Genomic DNA, 15987 nt, shown 5'->3' on the forward strand with positions numbered 1-15987 from the left:
CAGAGCTCTTTTATAATTGGCATAATATTTGGGCATATATTAATATATATAATTAATATATTTCCAATGCAAATATTTATGCATTAATTCCAAATGCCCAAAATAAATGTCCATGAGCCACTAAAAATATTGGTTTGATTTTTATCTCTGTCCAATATTTTCAGAGAGCAACATGAGCATTTTCTTGGACCCTTTTGGAGAAATTTTTATTTGGGTCATTTTCAAAATGGTTCTGAGGGTTTCACAGATCCCCATTTCAAGTTTCTGATGAAAGAGTAAACATGATGCAACACTCTAATGCATGACTAGCTAGGGTGTGACAGGTACCATAAACCCACCATTTACCTTCCCTAAAACAGCCACCATACCTACCTATTATGGCATTTCCATACCCATTCCGAGATATATTGCCATGCAACTTTCCACCGTTCTGTTTATTATGACACGCTCCATCATTGTCATATTGCTTTGCATGATCATGTAGTTGACATCGTATTTGTGGCAAAGCCACCTTTCACAATTCTTTCATACATGTCACTCTTGAATCATTGCACATCCGGGCACACCGCCAGAGGCATTCACATAGAGTCATATTTTGTTCTAAGTATCGAGTTGTAATTCTTGAGTTGTAAGTAAATTAAAGTGTGATGATCATCATTATTAGAGCATTGTCCCAGTGAGGAAAGGATGATGGAGACTATGATTCCCCCACAAGCCGGGATGAGACTCCAGACGAAAAATAAAAAAAGATAAAAAAGAGGCCATAAAAAAGAGAATGCCTAGAAAAACAAAAAAGCAAAAAAGTGAGAGAAAAAGAGAGAAGGGGCAATGCTACTATCCTTTTACCACACTTGTGCTTCAAAGTAGCACCATGATCTTCATGATAGAGAGTCTCCTATGTTGTCACTTTCATATACTAGTGGGAATCTTTCATTATAGAACTTGGCTTGTATGATCCAATGATGGGCCTCATCAAAATGCCCTAGGTCTTCGTGAGCAAGCGAGTTGGATGCACACCCACTTAGTTTCTTTTTGAGCTTTCATACACTTATAGCTCTAGTGCATCCGTCGCAGGGCAATCCATACTCACTCACATTGATATCTATTGATGGGCATCTCCATACCCTGTTGATACGCCTAGATGATGTGATACTATCTTCTTCTTTTTGTCTTCTCTACAACCACCATTCTATTCCACCTATAGTGCTATGTCCATGGTTCACGCTCATGTATTGCATGAAGATTGAAAAAGTTTGAGAACATCAAAAGTATGAAACAATTGCTTGGCTTGCCATCAGGGTTGTGCATGATTTAAATATTTTGTGTGATGAAGATAGAGCATAGCCAGACTATATGATTTTGTAGGGATAGCTTTCTTTGGCCATGTTATTTCGAGAAGACATGATTACTTTGTTAGTATGCTTGAAGTATTATTATTTTTATGCCAATATTAAACTTTTGTCTTGAATCTTTCGGATCTGAATATTCTTGCCACAATAAAGAGAATTACATGGATAAATATGTTAGGTAGCATTCCACAACAAAAATTCTATTTTTATCATTTACCTACTCAAGGACGAGCAGGAATTAAGCTTGGGGATGCTTGATACGTCTCCGACGTATGTATAATTTTTGATTGTTCCATGCTATTATATTATCAACCTTGGATGTTTTATATGCATTTATATGCTATTTTATATGATTTTTGAGACTAAACTATTAACCTAGAGCCCAGTGCCAATTTCTGTTTTCCCTTGTTTTTGAGTATCACAGAAAAGGAAAACCAAACGGAGTCCAATTGACCTGAAATTTCACGGAGATTGTTTTTGGACCAGAAGAAGCCCACGGAGTACCAGAGATGGACCAGAGGAGTCCCGGGGCCACCACGAGGGTGGGGGCGCGCCCTACCCCCTGGACGCACCCCCCTACCTCGTGGCCGCCTCGGGGACCCTCCTGACTTGTTCGTGACTCCAACACCTCATAGATAAACCCAAACTTCCAGAAAGAAACCTAGATCGGGAGTTCCGCCACCGCAAGCCTCTGTAGCCACCAAAAACCAATCTAGACCTGTTCCGGCACCCTGCCGGAGGGGGGAATCCCTCTCCGGTGGTCATCTTCATCATCCCGGTGCTCTCCATGATGAGGAGGGAGTAGTTCAGCCTCGGGGCTGAGGGTATGTACCAGTAGCTATGTGTTTCCCTCTCTCTCTCTCTCTCGTGTTCTTGATTCGGCACGATCTTGATGTATCGCGAGCTTTGCTATTATAGTTGGATCTTATGATGTTTCTCCCCCTGTACTCTCTTGTGATGGATTGAGTTTTCCCTTTGAAGTTATCTTATCGGATTGAGTCTTTAAGGATTTGAGAACACTTGATGTATGTCTTGCATGTGCTTATCTGTGGTGACAATGGGATATCACGTGATCCACTTGATGTATGTTTTGGTGATCAACTTGCGAGTTCCATGACCTCATGAACTTATGCATAGGGGTTGGCACACGTTTTCGTCTTGACTCTCTGGTAGAAACTTTGGGGAACTCTTTGAAGTTCTTTGTGTTGGTTGAATGGACGAATCTGAGATTGTGTGATGCATATCGTATAATCATACCCAAGGATACCTGAGGTGACATTGGAGTATCTAGGTGGCATAAGGGTTTTGGTTGATTTGTGTCTTAAGGTGTTATTCTAGTACGAACTCTAGGATAGATCGATCAGAAAGAATAACTTTGAGGTGGTTTTGTACCCTACAATAATCTTTTTATTTGTTCTCCGCTATTAGTGAGTTTGGAGTGACTCTTTGTTGCATGTTGAGGGATAGTTATATGATACAATTATGTTATTATTGTTGAGAGAACTTGCACTAGTGAAAGTATGAACCCTAGGCCTTGTTTCAACGCATTGCAATACCATTTTCGCTCACTTTTATCATTAGTTACCTTGTTGTTTTTATATTTTCAGATTACAAAAACCTTTATCTACAATCCATATTGCACTTGTATCACCATCTCTTCGCCGAACTAGTGCACCTATACAATTTACCATTGTATTGGGTGTGTTGGGGGACACAAGAGACTCTTTGCTATTTGGTTGCAGGGTACTTTGAGAGAGACCATCTTCATCCTACGCCTCCCACGGATTGATAAACCTTAGGTCATCCACTTGATGGAAATTTGCTACTGTCCTACAAACCTCTGCACTTGGAGGCCCAACAACGTCTACAAGAAGAAGGTTGTGTAGTAGACATCAACAAACCTGTTGAAACAGTCGCAAGGATCTATGGCAATGAAGTAGTGATAGATGAGCACATGATGGCGCACGCACAACTGGGCGACGGCAACCTTCTGATCTATGCCGGGACGATCAGCGGTGTACTGGAGGTCGATGCCGACCACCTTGTACTTGTCTCGAGCAAGCTACTGCTCAACGTTGTTAATGTAGTCGTCCACCACGGCCGGGTCAATGGTGTACACCACCGAGAGATCCGTCTCCCTCGCGTGGGTCTCCACTCTATGCTCGCCGAACTCCATTGGAGCGCCGCTAGACATCCCCTCTCTATGTGTCATCGTGGGTGTGCTTGCTGTGTTGTGGGGCGCGATTGAAAGGTTGAAGAGACTAAGGTTATAATGGTCGCGGGAATTAAAGGGGAAGCCGGACGGCCAGGAATATCGGCAGGCCCTGATGTCAGTTCTAATTTGCAGCGCGTAACTCCATCGTGCCGCACGTTACTGCATCGCGTGGCAACGCGCACGGTGCAACCGCATGCATATGGGGGCCCCGACGTGATCGTGCGCATGCCCAACCGCTGGCAGAGCGCGCACGGAGGGACGCGAGTAGAGCGCTCCGTGGTCGCCTCAACGGCGAGCAACCATATATATAGCAGTTGAACGCGCAAGGAAAAGCTGTCCACAAGCCGAGTGCACCGATGGACGCGAGCAGAGCGCGCCAATGGACGCGAGTAGAGCGTGCCGCGGCGCCTAACGGCGAGCACAGCGTGCTCCGGCGCCTAACGGCGGGATAGACCTTCATTCAAGCCAATCAACATGTGTTCAAAAAACAAAAATTATCAAAAAGTAACGGGGTAGACACTGGCAGCACAACTTATAAATTGACGGATGGAGTACTAGTTACAGTGATGCATATAATTAGGCAAGAATAAAGATGCATACATCATCGTACGACCTCCTCCTTCTCAACTCAGTGCGTCGGGCCATCGACCGGCGGCTAAGGAGCGGCGGCTTTTGTGGCGAGGTCAAGGTGCTTCTCAACAATGGCATCCAAGGATTCCATCCGGTTGAAGAAGGCCAATGTCGTAGCATCCTCACTGGTCTTGTAGATACCTATGTAAATGATTCGCTCATACACATGGATGTCTAGGTCGACGGTTTCTTGCAGGGCGAGGTGCCTCGCGGCGAGCGCGACTTCCAGGTGGACATTCTTCGTGGCGTCGGCGGGCAGTCGCAGGGCCACCAGTGCTTGAAAGAGGTTCCAACCATGGAGGACGATTAGGGTGGCAGGCAATGAGGAGCCCGGGCACGCGGGTTGGAGGAGTACGGCGATGTTGTCTGCGAGCTTCTTGACGACGGTGAACCTGTTGGTGGTGCGAACGATCATCTGGTCGTACTGAGAGTCATAGCTGGCATCGATGGCAGCCATCCACCAGCCGGTCGCCAACACCGTGTGGAGACGATCCATGGTGCCATGCTGCAGGCCGACATCGTGGACCATCTGGCACAACCGCTGGCCGCTTGCGAGCATCGCTACCATGAGTCTGGAGTGAGCACATTTGCTCTTATTAGTGTAGGTGCTTAGGCAAATTCTTAGGTGCGTACGATGTGGTAGATGCATTGGAATGGAGGGGCGCCTTTATATGAGTGCAAATTGCGTTGCATTCACATCCTGCTGCCTCGTTTTCTGGTCGTCCTCCCATTACTTCCCTCATTCATTCACACGATGCTACTTGAAGGAGGATGCATCATTGGCCGTTCAACATTTCGGGAACCGCTACCCTCTCCCTCATCTGCATTAAAGCCGTATCGGGAACTGCACCGCCCGCTGTCAAATCGAAGAGTACTGTGCCGCCCGCTGCACGCCCAGCTGAACACGCCTCCTCACCTCCATCTATGCTTAATTACTGAATTTTAGTTGCAAAAATTAGATACTGCTAGTGATTTTTAGCTTCATATTTTGACAAATCGCAGTGTTACAAGGTTAGCAAATGACAATGTTACTAGATCAACAAATGTCAATCTTTCTAGTTTGACAAATGGCAACATACCCAATATGACAGATGCAAATCGCACCAAATTGTTTGTAAGTGGTTCACACGGGTCATCCAAAAGAACCATTTGTGTTCAAGAGATGCAGAAATCCCGCTCTCACTTTGCATACGGGTGTTCTATCTAAAACGTTTGCGATCAAGAGCAATTAAAACCTATAGCCATTAAAAACCAAGACACGTGGCGTCATGTGAATGGTTAACCGAATGCACACGGTTTGAATTATACAAACGTTTGAGATATTAAAGTGGCAACTATTTTTTTTTCAAAATGCCTTTGTTGGCTGTCATTATTCGAGTGCGCCTTCTCTCAAAATGGACATGAAAAATACCACCGCATGTCGGGTGCCCTTCCATGATAGCATGCCAAGTTTAATGAATTTCAGACGAGTTTCAGATTTCCTAGAATTAAAAAACCAGGTATCTTAATGTTTTGCCGGCAATCAACGGTGCCCTTGTGTTTGAAATTCATTCCCATTTCTTGCATGGGACCTAAGCATGCACCCAAGGAGACACATTTGATTTTTCAACCAATTTCTATGCACTGGAGCATGCGCATGTAGTCCAAATTTGAATTATGCACATAAATGCATTGAAAACTCAGTTAATGCATAAAAATGTCCAAACAAACCCCGAAAAATCACAAAAATTCACACAACACTCCTGTTGTTCTATGTTGACACGAGAATTTTTTTTGAAAGCAATAAGAGGCAATGGATATCGTTTCGTCCCTAGAGGTGGGACGTTCCCTACCGAAAACCATCATGCTTGTTGTGAGAAGCTCCGGTTTGTGAGAAGCATAGACCCAAACCTGCCCCAAATGGGACAAAACTTGTACCATGGCATGTTGATGCAGCTCCAAGATAGCATGCCAAGTTTCATGAATTTCACACGAGTTTTGGATTTACTAGAATTTAAAAACCAAGCATCCCAATGTTTTTCCGGCAATCAACGATGCCCTGGTGTTTGAAATTCATTCCCATTTCTTACATGGGACCTAAGCATGCACCCAAGGAGACATATTTTATTTTTCAACCAATTTATATGCACTGGAGCGTGCACATGTAGTTCAAATTTGAATTATGCACATAAATCCATTGAAAACTTAGTTAATGCATAAAAATGTCCAAACGAACCCCGAAAAATCACAAAAATTCACACAACACTCCTGTTGTTCTATGTTGACACGAGAAAAAAAATTGAAAGCTATAAGAGGCAGTGGATATCGTTTTGTCCCCAAAGGTGGGACGTTCCCTAACGAAAACCATCATGCTTGGTGTGAGAAGCTCCGGTTTGTGAGAAGCATATACCCAAACCTGCCCCAAATGGGACAAAAAATTTACCATGGCATGTTGATGCCGCTCCATGATAGCATGCCAAGTTTCCTGAATTTCAGACGGGTTTTGGATTTACTAGAATTTAAAAACCAGGCATCTCAATGTTTTGCCGGTAATCAACGGTGCCATGGTGTTTGAAATTCATTCCCATTTCTTGCATGGGACCTAAGCATGCACCCAAGGACACATATTTGATTTTTTAACCAGTTTATATGCGTTGGAGCATGCGCATGTAGTTGAAATCTTAATTATGCACATAAATGCATTGAAAACTCACTTAATGCATAAAAATGTCCAAACGAACCCTGAAAATCATAAAAATTCACGAAACACTCCTGTTGTTCTATGTTGACACGAGAATTTTTTTTGAAAGCAATAAGAGGCAATGGATATCATTTTGTCCCCAAAGGTGGAATGTTCCCTACCGAAAACCATCATGCTTGTTGTGAGGAGCTCCGGTTTGTGAGAAGCATTTACCCGAACCTGCCCCAAATGGGACAAAATTTTTACCACGACATGTTGATGCCGCACCATGATTGCATGCCAAGTTTCATGAATTTCAGACGGGTTTTGGATTTACTAGAATTTAAAAACCAGACATTTCAATGTTTTGCCGGCAATCAACGGTGCCATGGTCTTTGAAATTCATTCCCATTTCTTGCATGGGACCTAAGCATGCACCCCAGGACACATATTTGATTTTTCAACCAGTTTATATGCACTGGAGCATGCACATGTAGTTCAAATTTGAATTATGCACATAAATGAATTGAAAACTCACTTAATGCATAAAAATGTCCAAACAAACCCTAAAAAATGAAAAAAATTCACACAACACTCCTGTTGTTCTATGTTGACATGAGAAAAAAATTGAAAGCAATAAGAGGCAACAGATATCATTTTGTCCCCAAAGGTGGGACATTCCCTACCGAAAACCATCATGCTTGTTGTGAGAAGCTCCGGTTTGTGAGAAGCATATACCCAAACCTGCCCCAAATGGGACAAAAAATTTACCACGGCATTTTGATGTCGCTCCATGATAGCATGCCAAGTTTTATGAATTTCAGACGGGTTTTGGATTTACTAGAATTTAAAAACCAGTCATCTCAATATTTGTCGGCAATCAATGGTGCCATGGTGTTTGAAATGCATTCCCATTTCTTGCATGGGACCTAAGCATGCACCCAAGGACACATATTTGTTTTTTCAACCAGTTTATATGCACTGGAGCATGCGCATGTAGTTCAAATTTGAATTACGCACATAAATGCATTGAAAACTCACTTAATGCATAAAAATGTCGAAACGAACACCGAAAAATCACAAAAATTCACACAACACTCCTGTTGTTCTATTTTGACACAAGAATTTTTTTGAAAGCAACAAGAGGCAATCGATATTGTTTCATCCCCAAAGGTGGGACGTTCCCTACCGAAAACCATCATGCTTCTTATGAGAAGCTCCGGTTTGTGAGAAGCATATACCCAAACCTGCCCCAAATGGGAATTTTTTTTACCACAGCATGCTGATGCCGCTCCATGTTAGCATGCCAAGTTTCATGAATTTCAGACGAGTTTTGGATTTACTAGAATTGAAAAACCAGGCATCTCAATGTTTTGCCGGCAATCAACAGTGCCATGGTATTTGAAATTCATTCCCATTTCTTGCATGGGACCTAACCAAGGACAAAGATTTGATTTTTCAACAAATATATATGCACTGGAGCATGTGTATGTAGTTCAAATTTGAATTATGCACATAAATGCATTGAAAACTCAGTTAATGTATACAAACGTCCAAACGAACCCTGAATAATTCCAATTCTTTTATGATCACTGCAGATAAAAGGTCTAGCAATTCAAACACCGTCCATAGCCGTTGTGACCCCATTATGTAATTCAAATCAAGACCAAACATCAAGTAGATCCCACACAGTTTATTATAACCAACCTTGTGAGATGCAACACAAAATATCTTCGGACTGTGTCTGAATAAGGGACCATGTCTGATGACACTTTGCACGCTAGTTTTGTGTCTGAAGTGATTCCAAATTTTCGGCTTCCGCAAAAATATCTACCTCCCCGCCCCTCCCCCTTACCAAAAGCCACATTTCCCTTCTTCCGCCTTCCTTTCCAAGTTGAAACCTTCACTCCTTGCTTGCAGCACCGATGACCCTCCTTCTTGCTTCTCGGCCTTGCCTATCCAGGCAGGTAATCCACACCCGACCCCCATCCTCCTCCTCCTTCCACATCCCACATGCCTTGACCACTAGCGCGAGCGTGAAACCTTGCACCCAAATCACCGACCCCTCCACCAAATAAACGCCGACCTAAGCCATGGTGCACGCAATATAGCCAGGACCTCAAGGAGCATTTGGCAGCAGAGAAGCAAATCACGGCCGAACGCATGGATGAGGTCGTGATGGATGCCATTCGTGCCGACCCCCAGATCTTGGAGGAGCACCTCACCGTCGAGGCCACCGTTGACGCCTCGTGCGCCGATGCTGCGACGCGGTTGGCTGCTTTAAATGACAGTTTGTGGCGTTTTCTCGAGGCCACCGTCGGTGCCTTCGACTGCCGCGATACCTACCACTTGCTTTATCATGTCTCCCATATTGCCATGTCAAACCTCTAACCCACCTTGTCCTAGCAAACCATTGTTTGGCTATGTTACCGCTTTGCTCGGCCCCTCTTATAACATTGCTAGTTGCAGGTGAAGATTGGAGTTTGTTCCTTGTTGGAACATGTTTATTGTTGGGATATCATTATCATATCTTGTTTACTTTAATGCACCTATATACTTGGTAAAGGGTGGAAGGCTCGGCCTTATGCCTGGTGTTTTGTTCCACTCTTGCCGCCCTAGTTTCCATCATACCGGTGTTATGTTCATTGATTTTGTGTTCCTTACACGGTTGGGTTATAATGGGAACCCCTTGACAGTTTGCCTTGAATAAAACTCCTCCAACAAGGCCCAACCTTGCTTTTACCATTTACCACCTAGCCTTTTTCCCTTGGGTTTCGCGGACTCAAGGGTCATCTTTATTTTAACCCCCCCGGGCCAGTGCTTCTCTAAGTGTTGGTCCAAACTGGGCGATGTCCGGCGCCCCCTGGGCAACCAGGGTCTATGCCAACCCGATGTCTTGCCCATCCGGTTTGCCCTGAGAACGAGATATGTGCAGCTCCTATCAGGATTTGTCGGCACATTCGGGTGGCTTTGCTGATCTTGTTTTACCATTGTCGAAATGTCTTGTAACCGGGATTCCGAGTCTGATCATGTCATGGAATTGTCACGGCAGATGTCCTTAGTGTGAGGACTTAGTCGCGAGGCCAACGCATCTATGTGGTAGCTTGAGAGGGGTTGAGCAGAATCGAGAGACGCAACACGCAAGACGAAGATTTAGACAGCTTCGGGGCCCGGGAAATATCATCCGGTAATAACCCTACATGTTGTTTGTGGCTAGGGGCTCTTTGATTCACAGGATTGTCAAAATGAAGGAATAGGAAAAATGCAGGAATAGGGTGACATGTCCCATTGTATCCTACAGGATTTGAAAGAATGTTTGATAGCAAGGAAAAACAAAGGAATTCTACAAAGAGGTTTGAGTGGATGGAAATTTTCCTCCAAAATGTAGTACAAATGGATCATATGGAAAAATTCCTAAGGATGCCAACCCTACGAATCACACGAGCATCACAGGAAAAATTCCTAAGGGTTTAAATCCTCCAAAAATCCTATGCAATTCCTTTGAATCAAAGGAGCCCTAGGTCTCATTATGATCATGAGGGAGTCGCCGGTAAGCCGGCTCTTTGTGTCTAGCCCTAGAGATTCTTTTTCTGTCCCCCTTTGGGGAGCCCTGCCCCTCCTTATATATGTTGAAGGGGCGGGTTACATGTGGAGTCCTAGTAGGACTAGGACTAGTCTATCCTTTCTCACAAGTTGAATACAAGTCCGGGTCTTGCTTCCTTGTAAAGGAAATATTCATCATCCCTTTCCTCTTAAGCCGGCCCACCAGAGTATAAGCCGGCCCGCTGGGCCTTGGGCCTTGTCGTCCGTCTGATCCGCCCGCCGGGTCTCCAGTGAGTCACATTGTCCAGGCGGGTTACATGTAAACCGCCATGTCCGGGTGGATCGCCAGTGAGTCGCCAAGCTTCACCCAGGTCTCTGGTGAGTCGCCAAGCCCGGCCGGGTCATGATTCCGACCGGGTCATACCGCGGGGTATATCCCCGACATTAGCCCCCAGTTTAATTTGGATTTATCCATGTTAAACTGATCCTGTAAAATAAACACAAGAACAAACTTGATAGGTTGTGCTCTGGGTTAAATATTTTCCTGAACCGGCACCTGATCATCTTTAAGTCCTTGTCATTTCCTCCTGGATGCATACTCAAAGATCTTATAGCAAATATCTTTTAACAGATATGTCCAAACCTTGCCAATGCAAAAATCCAGATACTTCTTTTGAGAAATCCGGGTCAATAGGCCAGCTTCAGAGCCAATTTGCGGACATTGGTATCTTATAGAGAAATATTGTAATAAATAATCCAATTGAATCGGCTTCCAAAGTGCCAGTTTAAAAAAAATTGGTCTTGAAAAAACTCATCTGACTTTCAACCGGCTTGTAGAACTTGCCGGTTTATCATTGCCAAAATATCCGGTTTGTAAATATTGATAGCACCGGGTCATAATTGTTGCCGACGCTGGGTCATAGTTATTGGTGATGCCGGGTCAATCTGATTTACTCAAAACTGAGAATTTGAATATTTTTTCTCCCTTATATCCATATTACCTGTAGCCCCCAAGTCTTGAGCAGAAACAAAGTGATGACTTAAGACTTGCTTCAATATAAATACTGCCACTTTGAAGAAATTCATGTTGTTCATCTTAGTCACTAGTAAAGACTGGATACTCCATATATGTAGCCCCCAAGTGCCCGGTTGTCATGCTTGCAGCAACCTAGGACTTGTAATTGCCTTATACTCATAAAAAACTATAACCAGTGTAGCCCCCAAGGGTCGGGTCATTATGCAATAATGAGCGGGGAATTTATAAATATGACCATATAGATTTGAACAACAACGTGTAGCCCCCAAGGGCCGGCTCAGTAAGATAATATTGAGCTGGGACTTTATATATACTTCTTTTGAAAAGAACATCATATGATGTAACCCTCATCATGGGGCTTGAACCCACGTCCACAAGGTTAAGAGCTTTGTGCTTTACCAACTGAGCAGTGGACCCTTCAATATAATGGAATAAAATTTGTGTACCTTGAATTGTTGACATGAGCAATTGGTAGCCCCCAAGGGCTGGCTCATTTAAAATGTGATGAGTCGGGTCTTTAATAAGTTGAGCAAAAAATGACTTTGCATTAGCCCCCAAGTGCCATGGTGCATGCTGGCAGTGACATGGGACTTGTATATTCGATGTAATCTCGATTTGAACAATGTAGCCCCCAAGTGCCGGGTTGTAAGCCTGCAGCAACTCGGGACTATTTCCTCCATTGTAAAATAAATCATGCCCATTGATAAAAATAATAGCCATTGCGCTAAAGCGACTTTGAAAACCTCAATCATAACACTGGTTATTCATAATCACAATAGAAATCCAGCTACGTTGGCTATTCAAGATTTGAATAATATAATCTGGTACAAAAACCTCAATCATTCAATATCATCATGAAAATCCAGCCAGTTTTGGCTATTAAAGATTTAAATACCTCATCAGTTGACAAGTAGATCCAGAGTTTAAATACCTGGCGGCTCTTGGACAATGACGACTTAATACGCATTCATTGTAAGCCAGAATTTTTGTAACCCGGTGGCCTATAGCCCTTGAGAAAATCAGTAATTGATAACCCTTTTGAGACACCAATTTCAGTGATGAGCTTGGACTGAAGCATTTATATAAGTCATAGTTCTGCAAATCCTGCATAGAGTTTAAACAACATATGCCCTGGTGACTTAAAGTCAAGAGCCAGGGCGGGTAACCACCCAAATGTAGTCTTACCCTGCACACAAGTAGATCACAAGAACCCTTGGCGGTTTACATGGCCTGTGCAGTAAGGGTGATAACCCAATCCTTAGAAGCCAATGCTTCCACATAGATGATTATTGTCATAAGCTGGCGACTTATAGTCAAAAGTCAAGCCAGATTAAGCATAAAACACTTATATAAATTTGAGATATAATCCAAAGAAGGTCTCAAGTCAAAACCAAAATTGTTCACAAAAAAGACTAAAAAATTTAAGGCTTCTGATTCGTATACGATCAGAAAACCATTCCAAAGGGGTTGAGCTAAGATTCGAATACGATCACATAGCCCCTAGTGGCTTTGGCGTTGCGCCTATCAAGAGGGTACCGACAGCTATGTTCTCTTTGGTTCGAATATGACCTATGTTTGAACAGGAAGCCCCCAAATGACCTTGAGAGGTTTTTAACGACCCTGATTCGAATACGATCCAAGTTGGACCCAAAAGGGGTTAAGCTATGATTCAGATACGATCAAGAAGCCCCCTAGTGAGTTTGGCTTTGCGCCGATCAAAAGGGTTACGACAACTATGTTCTCTTTGGTTCGAATACAACCTATGTTTGAATAGGAAGCCCCCAAGTGACCATATATAAGTATTGCACCGATCAAGAGGGTACCGACAGCTATGCTCGATGAGCAGGAAGCCCCCAAGTGACCATAATAAGATAAGCCGTAATGCAGGATACCTATGTTTGAACCGCGCATCATGGCAACAAGTTCTTTTTGGTAACCTTTAATTTTTCTTAGAACTCGAATTTGCGAGAGATTAATTCTTTTTGAACTGGAACTTTAAACCGGATTTGAAAGCTTCAAAAATTTGTGAGGGACAAATTTACCTTGAGCCAGATTTTTAACCGGATTTGAGAGCTTCAAAAATTTGTGAGGGACAAATTTACCCTAGGCCGGCTTTTGAACCGGATTTGAGAGCTTCAGTGCTTTGTGGGAGAAAGATGTCTCTTGAACCGGATTTTAAACCAGAGCCCTTATTTTGAGCCAGAAATCTTCTGACGGCTTTTGAATTTTCATCGATCTAGCAGTAATCTCCGGGGCCCGGGTTATTTTTCCCTTCAATGACCCGGAGTTCTTGAATTCATTGAAACCGGCTAATTTTGCCGAGTCACACCATTGTAGCCCCTGAGTCTCAAGACGACTCGAGGAGTTGGCTTGAGATTCCCCATATTTGACCATAGCAGAAGGTATACATCATTGGCATTGATAGCGCGATGTGAATCCACAGAAGGTTGAGGTGACTACAGCGGGTTATAAATGATCCCGTATGAGCCGTGTCACCAACTCGGCCAATGGTTCCTTCCAACTGGCTGTTTGAAGTTAACCAAACTGTAGTGGCGGCGACTTGTGCACTCATACTCAATAAACAGCTCATCCAGAAAAGGGTGGCCTGTTGGAAATATGCCCTAGAGGCAATAATAAAAGCATTATTATTATATTTCCTTGTTCATGATAATTGTCTTTATTCATGCTACAATTGTGTTATCCAGAAATCGTAATACATGTGTGAATAACAGACACCGACATGTCCCTAGTGAGCCTCTAGTTGACTAGCTCGTTGATCAACAGATAGTCATGGTTTCCTGACTATGGACACTGGATGTCATTGATAACGAGATCACATCATTGGGAGAATGATGTGATGGACAAGACCCAATCCTAAACATAGCACAAGATCGTATAGTTCGTTTGCTAGAGTTTTCCAATGTCAAGTATCTTTTCCTTAGACCATGAGATCGTGTAACTCCCGGATACCGTAGGAGTGCTTTGGGTATGCCAAACGTCACAACGTAACTGGGTGACTATAAAGGTAGACTACGGGTATCTCCGAAAGTGACTGTTGGGTGACATGGATCAAGACTGGGATTTTTCACTCCGTATGACGGAGAGGTATCACTGGGCCCACTCGGTAATGCATCATCATAATGAGCTCAGAGTGACCAAGTGTCTGGTCACGGGATCATGCATTACGGTACGAGTAAAGTGACTTGCCGGTAACGAGATTGAACGAGGTATTGGGATACCGATGATCGAATCTCGGGCAAGTAACATATCGATAGACAAAGGGAATAGCGTACGGGATTGATTAAATCCTCGACATCGTGGTTCATCCGATGAGATCATCGTGGAGCATGTGGGAGCCAACATGGGTATCCAGATCCCGCTGTTGGTTATTGACCGGAGAGTCGTCTCGGTCATGTCTACTTGTCTCCCGAACCCGTAGGGTCTACACACTTAAGGTTCGGTGACGCTAGGGTTATGAAGATATGTATATGCAGAAACCCGAATGTTGTTCAGATTCCCGGATGAGATCCCGGACGTCACGAGGAGTTCCGGAATGGTCCGGAGGTAAAGAATTATATATAGGAAATGCTATTTCGGGCATCGGGACAAGTTTCGGGGTTATCGGTATTGTACCGGGACCACCGGAAGGGTCCCGGGGGTCCACCGGGTGGGGCCACCTGTCCCGGGGGGCCGCATGGGCTGTAGGGGGTGCGCCTTGGCCTAGATGGGCCAGGGGCACCATCCCCTATAGGCCCATGCGCCTAGGGTTTCCACCATGGAAGAGTCCATGTGATGGAAGGCACCCCTAGGTGCCTTGGGGGGGAGGGAAACCTCCCCTTGGCCGCCGCCCCCCCTAGTAGATGCCATCTACTAGGGCCGGCACCCCCCTGGCACCCCTATATATAGTGGGGGGGAGAGGAGGGATTTCACACCAGCCCCTGGCGCCTCCACCTCCCCCCGTTACGTCTCTCCCTCGTAGTCTCGGCGAAGCCCTGCTGCTGTGATGCCCTGCATCCACCACCACGCCGTCGTGCTGCTGGATCTTCATCAACCTCTCCTTCCCCCTTGCTGGATCAAGAAGGAGGAGACGTCTCCCGTCCCGTACGTGTGTTGAACGCGGAGGTGCCGTCCGTTCGGCGCTGGTCATCGGTGATTTGGATCACGTCGAGTACGACTACATCATCACCGTTCTTTTGAACGCTTCCGTGCGCGATCTACAAAGGTATGTAGATGCATCTAATCACTCGTTGCTAGATGAACTCCTAGATGATCTTGGTGAAACGAGTAGGAAATTTTTTGTTATCTGCAACGTTCCCCAACAGTGGCATCATGAGCTAGGTCTATGCGTAGTTCTTCTTGCGCGAGTAGAACACAATTTGTTGTGGGCGTAGATTTGTCAACTTTCTTGCCGTTACTAGTCCTTTCTTGCTTCAGCGGTATTGTGGGATGAAGCAGCCCGGACCAACCTTACACGTACGCTTACGTGAGACCGGTTCCACCGACTAACATGCACTAGTTGCATAAGGTGGCTGGCGGGTGTCTGTCTCTCCTACTT

The sequence above is a fragment of the Triticum aestivum genome, chromosome 6A (genome assembly GCF_018294505.1).
Source record: "Triticum aestivum cultivar Chinese Spring chromosome 6A, IWGSC CS RefSeq v2.1, whole genome shotgun sequence".
Taxonomy (NCBI): domain Eukaryota; kingdom Viridiplantae; phylum Streptophyta; class Magnoliopsida; order Poales; family Poaceae; genus Triticum; species Triticum aestivum.